Here is a 14692-nt window from a genome sequence, read left to right as displayed (position 1 = left end):
TGGTCATTTGGGCTCTGCTGACGCCTCAGCTAATTATATGGGCATATGATTGAGAAATGTACAGAAATGTATAAAAATGATAAGTTTTGATCTCTGTATGCACATGTTTACATATGTATGGCATGATCAATTGTACAGACCATCAAATTATTTTATGAATAAAGTATATTTTTGAAATTAAAAAAAATTCCGTTTCAGGAAGAAATGCAAATTAGCGCAGCTTCTCAGGGCGCCCAGTGAGTGCAGTATTCAGTGAAACATGAGCCTTTCCGGGTGTTCTTTGATCCAGGTGAGAAATTGAGCTATTGTGCAGACAGGGAACCTCAGGCAGGTGAATTTTCGATTTTGGAAAATGCAGTCAGTGTGAGTGTAAGAGATGTGGGCTGTTGTTGGGTTTGAGCGAGTGAGAGTATAAAGCATACTTACCTGGCAGGGGAGATACCATGATCACTAAGGTGGTTCTTCCAGGACGAGGCTATCCCATTGCACTTCGGGTGTGCTGACGCCTGCGATGTCCCCAAATGCGGGATACTCGACTGCAAAATTTGTGGTAGTGGGGGACTGCGTTCGCGCTCTCCCCTGATTTACAAACTAAAAGCAGATCTTTCAACAGAGGGCGCTCACTCTCTGCTTCATACAGCTTCCTATATACCGAGCATCTACCTTCAATTCAGTTTCACCTCAGTCGACAGATAATGCTGCACGTCTTACACCATCCTCTCTTATATTCAGCTCTGTGCACTTATTCTTCTAATTATACAAGTTTACAGTTTTGGAGGCAGGCTGTTCGGCCCAAACAATTTATCGGAGAGATTATAAAAATTGCCAGCATCAATGTGTGCAGCATCAAATCGGCTACGCCGAGATATATCGGAGGATGGCGGGTTAGGCCGGGGGGGGGAGGTAGCTGGGAAGGCAATAGGTGGATGCAGGTTGGGGGAGATGGTGATAAGTCAGACGGGAGAGTGCAGCGGATAGATGGGAAGGAAGATGGACAGGTCGGACAGTTCAAGAGGCGGTGCTGAGTAAAGGGTACAGTCTGGGTTTAAGAGTCTGAATGACAAATGTGATGATAGTTATTCACATTTTCCCTCAATTGCACAGCTTCCAAAGATTGGCTAACTGAGAAGTGGTACTTCATTGGGATATAAAAGCTTTGTTTCTAGGTTAGAATTTGCAATTTGGCGTAACTATCAGTCTGCAGTGCCCCCTCCTGGACAATGGTGACTTATTGTCGATGACAGAGACTTTCTGTCTGCCAACAACTATCTGATTGGCTCTCAGACAGCTGAATGGCTGATGGGTGGGAATGATTGGGCAGAAGTTACCAGACCTTGGGTAAGGAAAGAGCAGTATAATAAAACCACCAGCCTGAGGAAAACCAGTTTACTAATCCTGATCAGTTGCTGGAAACTGTGCACTTAAACAATAAGGCAGAGACTTTAAATCGTAGGGTGGCTTGATGGTTAGCGCTACTGTTTCACAGCACCAGGGACACGGGTTTCATTCCAGCATCGGGCGACTGCCTGTGTAGAGTTGCCACATTCTCCCCGTGTCTGTGTGGGTTTCCCCCGGGTGCTCCGGTTTCCTCTCTCAGTCCAAAGATGTGCAGGTTAATGTAAAGCAATGGGGAAATGGATTTGAGTGGGATAGTCTTCAGCGGGTCGATGTGGACTTGTTGGGCCAAATGGTCTGCTTCCACACTGCAGAGATTCGATGATTCTTCAATGTGGATGGGAAGCTCGGGAAGAAATTGTGGGGCCATTAGCTGGGATATTTGTATCGTCTACAGCCACGGGTGAGGTACTGGAGGGTGGCTAATGTTGTGCCGTTATTTAAGAAACGCTATTAAGGAGAATCCTGGGAACTATAGATCCGTGAGTTTGCCATCAGTGGAGGGTAAGTTGTTGGAGGGAATCCTGAGGGATAGGATTTATGTGCATTTGGAAAGGCAAGGAATGATTCGTGATAGTCAGCATGGCTTTGCACATCAGAAATTGTGACTCATAAACTTGATTGAGATTTTTGAGAATATGATCAAGAATATAGATGAGGGTAGAGCAGTCGAGTCTACGTCGACATTAGCAAGGCCTCTGACAAGGGTTCCGTATGGTGGACTAATTAGTAAAGTTCGATCACATGGGATTCAGGGAGAGCTTATCAATTGGATGCCAAATTGGCTTGGGAGTAGGAGACAGAGGGTGGTGTTGGAAGGTTGTTTTTCAGACTGGAGGCCTTTGACCAGTGGTGCTCTGCAGGGCTCGATGGAGGGGCCACTCTTGTTTGTCCTTTATAGAGACCATTTGGATGAGAATTTAGGAAGCATGGTTAGTAAGTTTGCGGATGACACCAGGAGTGGCAGATGGAGTTTCATTTGGATAAAGGTGAGGTGTTGTATTTCGGTAAAACAAACAAGGACTGATGATGCAGTTAATGGTGGAGCCCTGGGTAGTGTTGTTGAACAGAGTGACCTAGGGGTTCAGGTACATAGTTCTTTGAAAGTTATGTCACAAAAAGCTAAGGTGGTTGAGAAGGAATTCAGCGTGTTTGCCTTCAATGCTCAGGCCACTGAGGAAAGGAGTGATGTCATGTTACAGTTGTACAGGATGTTGGTGAGGCCACTTTTGGAATACTGTGTCTGATTCTGGCACCTTATATCGGAAGCTTGTTATTAAATTGGACAGGGTTTAGAAAATATTTACAAGGATGTTACTGAGACTGGCGGTTTGAGTTATAAGGAGAGGCTGGATCAGCTGGGACTTTCTTCACTGGAGTGTACGGGTTAAGGGTGACCTTACAGAGATTTATAAAAGCATGAAGGGTATAAATAAGGTGAATAGCGAAGGTCTTTTCCCTCGGGTGGGGGAGTTCAAAACTAGGGGGCATATTTTTAAGGTGAGAGGAGAAAGATTTAAAAGAGAGTTGAGGGGTAACTTTTTAACACTGAGGATGGTTGGTGTGTGGAGTGAACTACCAGAGGCAGCAGTACAATTACAAACTTTCAAAGACATTTGGACAGACACATGAATAGGGAAGGTTTAAAGGGATATGGGCCAAAGACTGACAAATGGGACTAGTGCAATGTGGAGAAACTTGGTCAGCATGGACGAGTTGGGCTGAAGAGTCTGTTTCTGTGCTGTCTGACTCTATGAAGTAAAAGGGGGTGTGAGAGACAATGGTGTTAAGTGCCTGGAATGTGCTGCTAAAGGAAATGGAAGAGGCTGACACTGTTGCAATATTTAAGAGGCATCTTGATGGATATACAATCAGGCAGGGAATACAGGGTTATGGACCACCTTGAGGCAAAGATGGTTCATTTAGAAATGTGTCCTGTGTCGCCTGAACTTGGTGGGGCTGAGGGCCTGTTCCTGTACTGTTCTTTGTTGAGCATAGTATTTATTGCAGGGTGGAACAAAATAAAAGGTGGACTAAGCATCCATGGAGTGGGGGGTAGAATTTAAGCGACGCACAGAGAGCAGCTGCTGGTCATGAAATGCAGTCATATGCACGTTGTGATAACAGGCACCACCTGCTGGATATGTGCAAATACAATCTGTTATTAGTTTGTAAACCAGGGGAGAGCGCGAACGCAGTCCCCCATTATCACAAATTTCACAGGCAAGTATCTCACATTCTGAGACATCTGAGTAGGAATCCGTACACCTGAGGTGCAATGGGATAGCCTCATCCTGGGAGAACCACTGTTTTTTAAATTGTAAAAAATATACTTTATTCACAAAAATTACCCGAATCTACATAAACAGGTACTAAAGCAGTTCTGTACAGGCTTTGCATATCAAATCTTCAATCTGACATTCCCTGCGGTTGTAAGGCCGAAGGTATTTCTTACCTACGCAGGAGACTATTTACACACATTTGCCGCAAAAGTGAACAGATCCCGTTTGTACTTCAGTAGGAAGACCCCAGACGGTGGTCTTTCCCCACCGCAGCTGCCCCAAGCTTCAGTGTGTCCCTCAGCACGTAGGCCTGGACCTTGGGATGTGCCAGTCTGCAACACTCGGTCAGGGTCAACTCCTTGCCCTGGAAGACCGACACGTTTCGGGCAGAACAAAGAGCGTCTTTCACCGAGGTGACGGTCCTCCAGGCACAGGCGACGTTTGTCTCGGTGTGTGTCCCGGGGAACAGCCCGGAGAGCATGGAGCTGCTCGGGACAAACCTCGACATAAACCACTACATCTCCCTCCAGACTCCCTTTACAAAGGCACACTCCACAGGGAGATGTGTGACAGCCATAGCAGCACATCCTCAAACGGATTCACGTGGACAGCAGCTTCCAAACCCATACCCTCTGCCATCTCGAAGGACAAGAGCAGCAGATACATGGGAACATCACCACCTTCAAGTTCCCTTCCAAGCCACTCAACCATCCCGACTTGGAAAAATACCGCTGTCCATCAAGTGTCACCATGCCCCGCCCTAACCGCACAAAAGGATCCTGGGTAATCCAAGATGGAGGACGGGAAAAATTTGTGGCTGTAAGACCTGCTCCTTTTTTTGAGGCATTTTAGGTGTTGAAGGTGATTTCCTCGAATTCCATGAGCAGCAATTACTGTTTTATAAACTGTTACATCGTTTTGGAACTTTGGGGAGAAAAGATCAAAACAATGGCACTTTTAAAAGGAGGAAGACAGACAAAGGCAGTGACCATGTGTTCAGTGAGGGAGAGAGAGAAAGAAACCTACACTGCTGCCTGACCCAGCAGTGAATCTGCACAGTTACTGTCTTTGCTGGCTGAATTCATGTATCTCTGGACATCAGAGTGCATCTAGGAATAATTAACGTACAGTGAGATTCACAGTTGATCTTGGAGGAACCGGTGTTGGAGAGGTCACAGCACAGGAACAGATAAGTGTGTGGTTTTTACATGTAACCTGGCTGTAGATCTAGAGTAATGACCAGAGTGGGTTATTTCTTGATTATATGTTTTACTGAGTTCTGTCTCTTGATTAAATTTTAAAAATATCAACCATAAGTACAAAATTAGCCTGGAGGTGTTACTTTCAGGGTCTGTGAATTGTGAAGGAGCAAAGATGGACAAAAGTAGCGTGACGTGCTCTTCCTGTTGGATGTGGGTGTTTAGGGGGAGTTTCCATGTTACTGATGATTATGTCTGCAGGAAGTGTCTTTGGTTGCGAATCCTATCAGATTGCATGGATCAGTTAGGGTTTAGTGGGAGGCAATGAGGAATTTACAAGACCAAGGGGGTGTGATGGATGGCAGCTATAGGAAGGGAGGAAAGCTGCAGATGTAGTTATATAGATGGGTTAAAACCAGGAAAGGTAGGAGGGATAGGCAAGTAGTTCAGGACTCTCCTGTGACTATCCCCATCTCAACCAAGTATGATGTTTTGGAAAATGTAGGGGGTGATGGACTGTCAAGGGTATGTAGCACGAACAGCCAAGTTTCTGGTACTGAGAACAGCTCGAATATAATGTGGGGTATGTCAGGTTCCAAGTGATCGATTGTGGTAGGGGACTCTCTCGCTAGAAACACAGGCAGACGTTTGTGCTGCCAGCAGTGAAAACCAGAAGGGTATCTTGCCTCCCCGGTGCCAGGATCAAGGATGTCTCAGAGAGGTTGCAGAATGATCTGAAAGGAGAGAGGGACCAGCAGGGAGTGATTGCACATATTGGAACTGGTTAGCACTGCTCCCGCAAAGCACCAGGGTCCCAGGTTCGATTCCAACCTTGGGCGACTGTCTGTGTGAAACTTGCACATTCTCCCCGTGTCAGTGTGGGTTTCCTCCGGGTGCTCCGGTTTCCTCCCACAGTCCAAAGATGCGCAGGTCGGTGAATTGCCCGTAGTGTGAGGTGCATTAGTCAGAGGGAAATGGGTTTGGGTGGGTTGCTCTTCGGAGGGTCAGTGTGGACTGGTTGGGCTGAAGGGCCTGTTTCCACACTGTAGGGAATCTCATCTAATCTAAAACTAACGACACAGGAAGGGAAAAGGATATGATTCTGAAGGGAGAATACAGACGGTTCGGCAGGAATTGAAAAAGTATGTCCTTGAGGATAGTAATATCTAGTTTACTCCCGGTGCTATGAACTAGTGAGGATAGGATTAGGAGGATAGAGCAGATGAATGATGGGCTGAGGAGCTGGTGCAGGGGTGAAGAGTTCACATTTTTGGATCATTGCAATCTCTTCTGGGTTGATGTGAGCTGGACAAGAAGGACGGATTGCACCTAAACTGGAAGGGGACTAATATACTGACAGGGAGATTTGCGAGAGCTGCTCGGGGGGATTTAAACTAGTAAGGTGGGGGAGGGGGGGTGGTGAATGGAACCCAGGGAGATAGTGAGGAAAGAGATCAATCTGAGACTGGTACAGTTGAGAGAAGAAGCAAGTCAAACAGTAAGGGCAGGCAGGGATAAAGTCGAGAACAAGGTAGGACTGATAAACTAAACTGCATTCATTTCAATGCAAGGGGCCTAACAGGGAAGGCAGATGGACTCAGGGAATGGTTAGGAACATGGGACTGGGATATCATAGCAATTACAGAGACATGGCTCAGGGATGGGACTGGCAGCTTAATGTTCTCGGATACAAATGCTACAGGAAGGACAGAAAGGGAGGCAAGAGAGGAGGGGGAGTGGTGTTTTTAATAAGGGATCCCATGACTACTGGACTAAGGGAGGATATTCCTGGGAATACATCAAAGGAAGTTATTTGGGTGGAACGGAGGAATAAGAAAGGGATGGTCACCTTATTGGGATTGCATTATAGATCCCATCATCGTCAGAGGGAAATTGCGAAACAAATCTGTAAGGAGATCTCAGTTATCTATAAAAATAAGAGGGTGGTTATAGTAGGAGATTTTAAATTTGCAAACATAGACTGGGACTGCCATAGTGTTAAGGGTTTAGATGGAGAGGAATTTTTAAAATAGTGATGGAAAAGGATAGACCACATCTAAAAGTTGAATTTCTACATTGGAGGAAGGCCACGTTTGATGGTATTCGGCAAAAACTTTCAAAAGCTGATTGGGAATAGATGTTCGCAGGTAAAAGGGACAGCTGGAAAATGGGAAGCCTTCAAAAATGAGGAAATGAAAGTCCAGAGAAAGTATACTGCATTCCTGTTCAGATGAAAGGGAAGGCTGATAGCTGTAGGGAATGCTGGATGATGAGAGAAATTGAGGTTTTAGTAAAGGGAAAAAAAAGGAAGCATATGCCAGGTATAGACAGCAGAGATCGAGTGAATCCTTGGAAGAGTATAAAGGCAGTAGGAGTATACTTGAGAGAGAAATCAGGAGGGCAAAAAGGGGACATGAGATAGTGTTAGCAAGTAAGGTTAAGAAGAATCCAAAGGGAGTTTATAAATACATTAATAACAAAGGGGTAACTAGGGAGAGAATAGGGCCCCTCAAAGATCAGCAAGACGGTCTATGTATGGAGCCGCAGGAGACTGGGGAGATACTGAACAAGTAGTTTGCATGATGTTTCTCATGAAGGAGGAAATGGAAGACACAGAAAGTAAGGAAATAGATGGTGACATTTTAAAAAATGGCCACATTACAGAGGAAGAGGTTTTAGATGTCTCGAAACACATAAAAGTGGATAAATCCCCAGGACCTTATCAGGTGTACCCTAGAACGCTGTGGCAAGCTAAGCAAGTGATTGCTGGGCCTTTTCCTGAGATATCTGTATCATCGATAGCCACAGGTGAGGTGCTGGAAGACTGGAGGTTGGCTATCGTGGTGCTACTGTTGAAGAATGGTGGTAAGGAGAAGCCAGGGAACTACAGACCAGTGAGCCTGATGTTGGTGGTGGGCAAGTTGTTGGAGGGAGTCCTGAGGGACAGGCTGTTCCTGAATTTGGAAAGGCAAGGACTGATTAAGGACAGTCAGCGTGGCTTTGTGCGTGGGAAATCATGTCTCGTGACTTGATTGAGTTTTTTGAAGAAGTAACATTGATGAGGGATTGATGAGGGCAGAGCGGTGGACGTGATCTATGTGGACTTCAGTAAGGCGTTCGACAATGTTCCTCATGGTAGACCTGCTAGCAAGGTTAGATCTCATGCAATACAGGGAGAGCTAGCCATTTGGATACAGAGCTGGCTCGAAGGTAGGAGATAGAAGGTGGTGGTGCAGGGTTGCTTTTCAGACTGGAGGCCTGTGACCAGTGGAGTGCCACAAGGATCGGTGCTGGGTCCACTGTTTATCGTCATTTATATAAATGATTTGGATGTGAGCATAGGAGGTATTGTTAGTAAGTTTGTAGATAACATCAAAATTGGAGTAAACAGCGAAGATGAGAGGGGAAAGATTTAAAAGGGACCTAAGGGGCAACATTTTCACACAGAGGGTGGTACGTGGAGGGAAGGAGCTGCCAGAGGGAGCAGTTTGCTGCTGCCTAGTCTCCTGAACGGGGAGCGGACTTAACAGAAAACTCTGAGTCCCAGAGGAAAGGCATTGAATCAATTAACCGAATAATCAATTATCTGAACGAAATAGTGCCTGCCCCTCTGTACTGTATGTGAAATCCCAGCATCAAACAGAGTCCCGAGCAGCGTCTACAATCACGAGAGCATTTGCCGGTTTCCAAGAACACGAGAGAGAGAGACAGTTGCCTCGCCTCGGGCATGCGTTTATTTTCCCTGCCATTTTTTTCATGAACGGCCCGATAAAGTGATAGGAATAAAGCACTAGCATTTGCAAAGGGCTGTGTAACTAACCCTTACGTAAAAACCATCCAGTCACTGATGCTGGAGCTGCTTATGCTTCTCTGGTCTTGCCAGCGTTTTCACACGTCCTTCAGTACAGGTAATCCGAACTCTTGGATATAACGTTTCTGCAGGACCTTGAGATCTTCTTCGGATAATTCAAACTTCGGATAATTGATATCTGGATAATCGAAGTTCCTCTGTATTCTTTAAGGACTTTAAAAAGTTAAACATTACTTTCACAGAATAAGTTGAAAAATAAAGGCTCACAAGCATATCCTCCATCTCTCACACACACTCACACGCACACACACACACTCACACGCACACACTCACACACTCACACGCACACTCACACACTCACACACTCACACACACACACACACACTCACATGCACACAGTCACACACACATACATTTTCTCTCTCTCTCTCTCACACACACACACTCAAATGCACACACTCACATATATAAGTCTCTCTGAGGTGAAATTGCATTTGCAGAATTATATTTGCAGATTCATTCTATTTTATTCAAAAAGAACACAATCAGCAGGCAGTCAATCCAGGAGACATTTTATAAATTCCTACTTTGAAAATAGAACCAGTCTGACTCAAGATGGGAATAGATACAGTTTCTAACCCCACATCTTTAATGCATTGTCTGAGCTGTCACCGTTTTTTATAAAACCTTAAGTTACCTCAAGAATGTGACTTGAAAGAAGTTCTGGGATTTGCATATCAGTGAATCGGAACCTGCAACCCATTCTAAAAGATGAATGACTGAACAGCAATCTAGACTTGTTCAATACATCGTTTCAGTTGTTTGACACTGTGATTTTTTGCGATAAATTCTGTGTCACATGATCCTGCTCCACAGGTACCAGATGAAGGGGCAGTGCTCCAAAAGCTGGCACTCCCAAATAAACCTGATGGACTATAACCTGGTGTTGTGGGATTTTTTTTAATTTTGAAAAATAAAGAAATGAGGTAATGGTTAAAATTAAAGCACTTCGGAAAACAAAGGCATTCAGTTAAAGGTTCATCAGTCTTTGATGAAACCCCCGCTTACCTCGCTCTGTGCGAGACCTCAGCTGCCTCAGATCCCACTGCTGCAGTTACCGGGGACCTCCCTCATCGCTCGCTCTCCATCGTTGTTGGTAATGCTGAAGCTGCCACCTCTGTGATCTCCTTCTGGTCCCTCTGGGACATGGCCCAGCAGGACCCACTCACACACCGAGACACTGCCACACTGGGCTGAGGGACCAGGCCGAGACACTGCCACACTGGGCTGAGGGACCAGGCCGAGACACTGCCACACTGGGCTGAGAGAGCAGGCCGAGACACTGCTGCACTGGGCTGAGGGAGCAGGCCGAGACACTGCCACACTGGGCTGAGGGACCAGGTCGAGACAGTGCCACACTGGGCTGAGGGAGCAGGCCGAGACACTGCCACACTGGGCTGAGGGAGCAGGCCGAGACACTGCCACACTGGGCTGAGGGAGCAGGCCGAGACACTGCCACACTGGGCTGAGGGAGCAGGCCGAGACACTGCCACACTGGGCTGAGGGACCAGGCCGAGACACTGCCACATTGGGCTGAGGGACCAGGCCGAGATACTGCCACACTGGGCTGAGGGACCAGGCCGAGACACTGCCACACTGGGCGGAGGGAGCAGGCCGAGACACTGCCACACTGGGCTGAAGGAGCAGGCCGAGACACTGCCACACTGGGCTGAGGGAGCAGGCCGAGACACTGCCACACTGGGCTGAGGGAGCAGGCCGAGACACTGCCACAGTGGGCTGAGGGAGCAGGCCGAGACACTGCCACACTGGGCTGAGGGACCAGGCCGAGACGCTGCCACACTGGGCTGAGGGACCAGGCCGAGACACTGCCACACTGGGCTGAGTAACCAGGCCAAGACACTGCCACACTGGGCTGAGTAACCAGGCCAAGATACTGCCACACTGGGCTGAGGGAGCAGGCCGAGACACTGCCACACTGGGCTGAGGGACCAGGCCGAGACGACGCCACAGTGGGCTGAGGGACCAGGCCGAGACACTGCCACACTGGGCTGAGGGAGCAGGCCGAGACACTGCGTCACTGGGCTGAGGGACCAGGCCGAGACACTGCCACACTGGGCTGAGGGACCAGGCCGAGACACTGCCACACCGGTCTGAGGGAACAGGCCGAGACACTGCCACACTGGGCTGAGGGAGCAGGCTGATACACTGCCACACTGGGCTGAGAGAGCAGGCCGAGACACTGCCACACTGGGCTGAGGGAGCAGGCCGAGACACTGCCACAGTGGGCTGAGGGAGCAGGCTGAGACAATGCCACACTGGGCTGAGGGAGCAGGCCGAGACACTGCCACACTGGGCTGAGGGAGCAGGCCGAGACACTGCCACACTGGGCCGGGGGAGCAGGCCGAGACACCTCCACACTGGGCTGAGGGACCAGGCTGAGACAATGCCACACTGGGCTGAGGGAGCAGCCGAGACGCTGCCACACTGGGCTGAGGGAGCAGCCGAGACACTGCCACACTGGGCTGAGGGACCAGGCCAAGACACTGCCACACTGGGCTGAGGGACCAGGCCGAGACGCTGCCACACTGGGCTGAGGGAGCAGGCCGAGACACTGCCACAGTGGGCTGAGGGACCAGGCCGAGACACTGCCACACTGGGCCGGGGGATCAGGCCGAGACACTGCCACACTGGGCTGAGGGAGCAGGCCGAGACACTGCCACACTGGGCTGAGGGACCAGGCTGAGACACTGCCACACTGGGCTGAGGGACCAGGCTGAGACACTGCCACACTGGGCTGAGGGAGCAGGCCGAGACACTGCCACACTGGGCTGAGGGACCAGGCCGAGACACTGCCACACTGGGCCGAGGGATCAGGCCGAGACACTGCCACACTGGGCTGAGGGACCAGGCCGAGACACTGCCACACTGGGCTGAGAGAGCAGGCCGAGACACTGCCACACTGGGCTGAGGGAGCAGGCCGAGACACTGCCACAGTGGGCTGAGGGAGCAGGCTGAGACAATGCCACACTGGGCTGAGGGAGCAGGCCGAGACACTGCCACACTGGGCTGAGGGAGCAGGCCGAGACACTGCCACACTGGGCCGGGGGAGCAGGCCGAGACACCTCCACACTGGGCTGAGGGACCAGGCTGAGACAATGCCACACTGGGCTGAGGGAGCAGCCGAGACGCTGCCACACTGGGCTGAGGGAGCAGCCGAGACACTGCCACACTGGGCTGAGGGACCAGGCCAAGACACTGCCACACTGGGCTGAGGGACCAGGCCGAGACGCTGCCACACTGGGCTGAGGGAGCAGGCCGAGACACTGCCACAGTGGGCTGAGGGACCAGGCCGAGACAGTGCCACACTGGGCCGGGGGATCAGGCCGAGACACTGCCACACTGGGCTGAGGGAGCAGACCGAGACACTGCCACACTGGGCTGAGGGACCAGGCTGAGACACTGCCACACTGGGCTGAGGGACCAGGCTGAGACACTGCCACACTGGGCTGAGGGAGCAGGCCGAGACACTGCCACACTGGGCTGAGGGACCAGGCCGAGACACTGCCACACTGGGCCGAGGGATCAGGCCGAGACACTGCCACACTGGGCTGAGGGACCAGGCCGAGACACTGCCACACTGGGCTGAGGGAGCAGGCCGAGACACTGCCACACTGGGCCGAGGGATCAGGCCGAGACACTGCCACACTGGGCTGAGGGACCTGCCGAGACGCTGCCACACTGGGCTGAGGGAGCAGGCCGAGACACTGCCACACTGGGCTGAGGGAGCAGGCCGAGACACTGCCACACTGGGCTGAGTAACCAGGCCAAGACACTGCCACACTGGGCTGAGGGACCAGGCCGAGACACTGCCACACCGGGCTGAGGGAGCAGGCCGAGACACTGCTACATTGGGCTGAGGGACCAGGCCGAGACGCTACCACACTGGGCTGAGGGACCAGGCCGAGACGCTGCCACACTGGGCTGAGGGAGCAGGCCGAGACACTGCCACACTGGGCTGAGTAACCAGGCCGAGACACTGCCACACCGGGCTGAGGGAGCGGGCCGAGACACTGCCACACTGGGCTGAGAGAGCAGGCCGAGACACTGCCACACTGGGCTGAGGGACCAGGCCGAGACACTGCCACACTGGGCTGAGGGAGCAGGCCGAGACACTGCCACACTGGGCTGAGGGAGCAGGCCGAGACACTGCCACACTGTGCTGAGGGAGCAGCCCGAGACACTGCCACACTGGGCTGAGAGAGCAGGCCGAGACACTGCCACACTGGGCTGAGGGAGCAGGCCGAGACACTGCCACACTGGGCTGAGGGAGCAGCCAGAGACACTGCCACACTGGGCTGAGGGAGCAGGCTGAGACACTGCCACACTGGGCTGAGGGAGCAGGCCGAGACACTGCCACACTGGGCTGAGGGACCAGGCTGAGACACTGCCACACTGGGCTGAGGGAGCAGGCCGAGACACTGCCACACTGGGCTGAGGGACCAGGCTGAGACACTGCCACACTGGGCTGAGGGAGCAGGCTGATACACTGCCACACTGGGCTGAGAGAGCAGGCCGAGGCACTGCCACACTGGGCTGAGGGAGCAGGCTGATACACTGCCACACTGGGCTGAGGGAGCAGGCCGAGACACTGCCACACTGGGCTGAGGGACCAGGCCGAGACAATGCCACACTGGGCTGAGGGAGCAGGCCGAGACACTGCCACACTGGGCTGAGGGAGCAGGCCGAGACACTGCCACAGTGGGCTGAGGGAGCAGGCTGAGACATTGCCACACTGGGCTGAGGGAGCAGGCCGAGACACTGCCACACTGGGCCGGGGGAGCAGGCCGAGACACTGCCACACTGGGCTGAGGGACCAGGCCGAGTCACTGCCACACTGGGCTGAGGGACCAGTCCGAGACACTGCCACACTGGTCTGAGGGAGCAGGCTGAGACACTGCCACACTGGGCTGAGGGACCAGGCCGAGAAGCTGCCACACTGGGCTGAGGGACCAGGCCGAGATATTGCCACACTGGGCTGAGAGAGCAGGCCGAGACACTGCCACACTGGGCTGAGGGACCAGGCCGAGATACTGCCACACTGGGCTGAGGGAGCAGGCCGAGACACTGCCACACTGGGCTGAGAGAGCAGGCCGAGACACTGCCACACTGGGCTGAGAGAGCAGGCTGAGACATTGCCACACTGGGCTGAGGGAGCAGGCCGAGACACTGCCACACTGGGCTGAGGGAGCAGGCCGAGACACTGCCACACTGGGCTGAGGGAGCAGGCCGAGACACTGCCACAGACCTTGCTTTAGTTGTTACGACAGGCAGTGAAATCCCGAAAAGTTGCTCAGGGGGAGCCGCTGGATGTGGTTTACTTGGACTTTCAGGAGGCCTTTACTGAGGTCCCGGGTAAGAGATTAACGTGTAAACTGAAAGTGCATGGAATTGCGAGGGCAGGAGGGTACGGGGTATTGACATGGACTGAGGTGGCTGACAGGCAGAAAACAATGAATAGAATAATATAGAACGTTACAGCGCAGTACAGGCCCTTCGGCCCTCGATGTTGCACTGACCTGTCCCAATCTGAAGCCCATCTAACCTACACTATTCCATTCTCGTCCATATGTTTATCCAATGACTATTTAAATGCCCTTAAAGTTGGCGCGTCTATGACTGTTGCGGGCAGTACATTCCACACCTGTACTACTCTGAGTAAAGAAACTACGTCAGATATCTGCCCTATAACTATCACCCCTCAATGTAACTCTATGTCCCCTCGTACTAGCTATCACCATCCGAGGAAAAAGGCTCTCACTCTCCACCCCATCTCACCCCCTGATTATCTTATATGTCTCAATTAAGTCACCTCTCAACCTGCTTCTCTCTTACAAAAACAGCTTCAAGTCCCTCAGCCTTTCCTCATCAGACCTTCCCTCCATACCAGGCAACATCCTAGTAAATCTCCTCTGAACCCTTTCCAA

The 14692-nt window shown here is 51.3% G+C and overlaps 1 non-coding gene across 1 annotated transcript; it reads left to right on the top strand.

Moving 5' to 3' along the window:
• Window positions 1-418: 418 nt before the first annotated feature.
• Window positions 419-582, top strand: LOC122545119 (U1 spliceosomal RNA). The gene has a single exon (XR_006310497.2). It is a non-coding gene; the product is annotated as a U1 spliceosomal RNA (small nuclear RNA).
• The last annotated feature ends 14110 nt before the right edge of the window (window positions 583-14692 follow it).

Source organism: Chiloscyllium plagiosum, unplaced genomic scaffold (genome assembly GCF_037043375.1).
Source record: "Chiloscyllium plagiosum isolate Xiang-an unplaced genomic scaffold, Cpla_swu_hap1 HiC_scaffold_35, whole genome shotgun sequence".
NCBI lineage: Eukaryota > Metazoa > Chordata > Chondrichthyes > Orectolobiformes > Hemiscylliidae > Chiloscyllium > Chiloscyllium plagiosum.
This window is presented reverse-complemented; position numbering and strand designations above follow the sequence as displayed.